This window comes from Festucalex cinctus, chromosome 19 (genome assembly GCF_051991245.1).
Source record: "Festucalex cinctus isolate MCC-2025b chromosome 19, RoL_Fcin_1.0, whole genome shotgun sequence".
In the NCBI taxonomy this organism is placed as follows: domain Eukaryota; kingdom Metazoa; phylum Chordata; class Actinopteri; order Syngnathiformes; family Syngnathidae; genus Festucalex; species Festucalex cinctus.
Genome location: NC_135429.1, coordinates 15406132 through 15409492, shown reverse-complemented (window position 1 = coordinate 15409492; position 3361 = coordinate 15406132). Strand labels below are relative to the sequence as shown.

Here is a 3361-nt window from a genome sequence, read left to right as displayed (position 1 = left end):
TTTTATTTTTATTTTTTAACCTTTTTGGGCTTACAAGTTATACTCACCGTGTAATAATTAATGAAAACTAATGAAATAAATGACTATGTAACAAACAAAAAAACCTAAAAAGAAAAACTAAACAAAAAAACCCCCTAAAACTACATTTTACATTAAAAAGAAACAAAACAAAAACAAAAAGAAACAAAACAAACAAAATAAAAAAAACAGATTCAGATTACTTCAATGACGAGCAGGGGGAGACTGGAAGCCTGGCGGGTCACATTTCAGTGCCCTGAATTTTGTAAGTTAGAAGAAAAAGGGGGGAAAAACATGACAAAGGGTAGGTAAGAAATCCAATTCTCAAGCTCTGCCCCTTTAAAGGCACAGTATGAACCTGTGGAAAAAAAAAATAATAATTATAGTGAAAATGTCTTGTTAATTCATCTTTAATTAATTTCATACATTTGATTTTAAGCGTTTATTTCAATATTGCTGTAAGTAGTCTTCTGTCTTTTGACTCTCTTTTTATTTTATTTTATTTTTTTATTTTTTTCCCCCCCATCTCCAACCTCTTTCTGCCCGACTCTAGTAAATATCCATCACAATATAAACAACCAGAGAGGGAGTATATAAAACTCCCCTGGTGCACAGAAAAACTGCTCCGGGCATAAAAAGGCATTCTGCATGATCAGGTCAGGTTAAAAAAAACAAAAAAACAAAAAAAAAAAAACAATAAAAATGTCATACTTAACTCCAGTTGAAGGTTTTATTTTGGTGTCAGCTAAACCTCTCAAGTGATGGCAATCAAAACGACTTGAGACACATTGATATCATCAAATGAGTTTATTTTCTTATAAATCATCCTTACAAAATCATCATTTGTCTATCTCATTTTGTCACCTCTATAAAAGTCTTTACATCGTAGGAGGAGGGGAGAGGAGGAGAAGGCATCAGGGACAGCCACGCGCTTCCACCGCACTCGTCAAACTTCCGGTTGGGTCACGTGATCACGGATGCGACGACATATGATGAGGGTTGGGCGGCGGTTAGCGGAGCACAAACACAAAAAAACATGACGTGATAACAGACAACAGACGCTCCTCGGCAGTGCAAGAACTCACAAAAAGGCACAAATGAAGATAAACACCAGTCTGGCACATTATTGTTTTGATTCGGGAAGACCTCCCTCCACCAACATACAACTTTTGCATATATGGATTTTTCCCCCCCCCCATCCTGACCCAATTGCGAGCTTGAAGATTTCTTGTTGATTCAAATGCGAAAACCCAAAAAATAAAAATATATGATTGTGCTAAATGAAAGCGAGGGTCACCTCGCACACAAACGCCGTTTACTGAATGTTTCCATCTGCTGCAGCTGCTGATTCCCGCCCACCCCCCACCCCCCATCCGACTTTGCAATTCGACCCCCGGCGTGAGCCAAGATGGCGCGGCCCCATCCAATTTTAGATCAATGGCGTATGTCATCGTCAAAGTGGAAACTCGTCCACGTTTGTACAAGTGGGACGCCAGGGAGGGAAAAAAAACAAAAACAAAAAACAAACGAAACATTGTCCAGTAACTTACGATGGGCGTGTGAACATAAAACGGAATAAATATTTGAACTCCCCGTAGCAAATGCAGGCTCATCCGAACATGATGCTGTGTAGTCAAAAAAATAAATATGTTTGGAAATTATTGGCAAATCTGCAGGATATGTTAATTTGTTTTTGATCTGTGACAATTACTCAAAAATCAGGCATTTAAAAAAAAAAAAAAAAAGGCTTGACGTGGAGTTAAGACAATGGAAAACAGATGCTGTAAAAAAAAGTGCTGTTGATGAACACTTTTGCCACAAGAAAAGTTAAAAGCAAAAAGGGGAATACATCAGATTTAAAACATGGGAGAAGACAACGTGGAACTTTGATGCGGGAAATCATTTTGAAATTGAAATCTGTCAAGTATTGTCACATCAAAATATCCATGCTAAAGAGAACAACAAAAAAAGAATTAAAAAAAATATGCAAATTAATGCTCGGATAAAATTTTTGTGTATTTTTATTTTTTTTCTCCAGTGTGGCCCTGATACTTTTCGAACTGTAATGCCATGCGACAAAAAAAGAGGCGTCTACTACAAATGCAAACATTTGTACAGTGGAACCTCAACATTCCAATGCCCTTGATGGGCGACTAATACCAGGTATCGTATCGGGCAGGTACTCAAGATTATTTCAAGGTACTCGAGCTAGTGGCTGATAACAGTATTGTATGCCATCTTGTGGCTGTTTAATGAGAAACCTAAAATCAAAAATCTGTCTTGTACTAGTATCAGTCTGACACTCCAAAGTAATAATTTTTTTGTGTTGTTTTGTTTAAACTTTTATGCTAGTTACTGTTTCAAATGTAGGATATATGACCTTGAGTAACCTTTAGCCAGAATCCCTCTTCCTTAAATGAGTCATCACTGGGCACTTTAATATGATATTGGAGATTTACAGTATTTTTTTTCCCCATACTTTGGCCAAAACCATGTGTAATATAAAATTAATGCTGTGGCATGTGGTAGCATTTTCGACGGTACTACGGTACTACATTGAACTAAGGGAGAGGAGCTTCGTTTAGTTGGCATCTGTAGGAAATTACAAAACTTACAATTAAGAGCGTTTAAATATGAGTTAAAAATGGACTGCACATAAATGTTTTTTGATGATGAGCAATAAGTCAAGTTTTAAGGTTCCACTGTACTTTCTCAATGTATTTTCTTTTGCGTTTGACGTGACATTTTAGAGATTAGCCCGTCAACATCCCCTCATATGGCACTGTTGCATCTTGTAAAATAAACAAAGAAAATGGCAGTTTTGGCTGACGGAAAGGAAAAGGCCACGAAAAGCAACGTTTCGTTCGTTCAAGTGTCCGAACGGAATTTCTGATCTTGTCACTCGGGATGATCAATTCAAGACCGATTGCCAATTAAAAGGTGCAAACTTGTTTAGCCTGTTTGATATCAGTGGAGAGATGCTGTTGCTAGACTGAGTGCTCCTTTAACGTCTCAAACTCATACAGGCAGCGACAATGTGCAATAAATAATCCTAAAGGCAGACCTGATGTCGGATTGGCACTCCCAGGAAATGATGGCCACGGCTAAAAAGAGTAAAAAGGATGTTTACAGTGCAGGCCAACGGAACAAGATGAAATGGCAGTTCCAGGTTGTGCTCCATTTCATCCCAAAACGTTCATTTTGCTCATCTGCGATGGGAGGGAAAACGTACTCAACTTTGAAATTCGAATATAACTACACGGGCGAGCGAGGGACAATAACATTGGAAATGAATGAAACGGACAAAAAACAAACAAACAAAAAAAAAAGTTATTGAGTTACT

At 37.7% G+C, this 3361-nt stretch overlaps 1 protein-coding gene across 1 annotated transcript in view; it reads right to left on the bottom strand.

Moving 5' to 3' along the window:
• Window positions 1–810: 810 nt before the first annotated feature.
• The window catches only part of ext1b (exostosin glycosyltransferase 1b), a 121007-nt gene continuing 118456 nt past the window's right edge, over window positions 811–3361 (bottom strand). Inside the window, exon 11 of the mRNA XM_077506248.1 lies at window positions 811–3361. This exon is cut by the window's right edge and continues 626 nt beyond it. The gene's annotated coding sequence lies outside the window, so the exon portion shown is untranslated.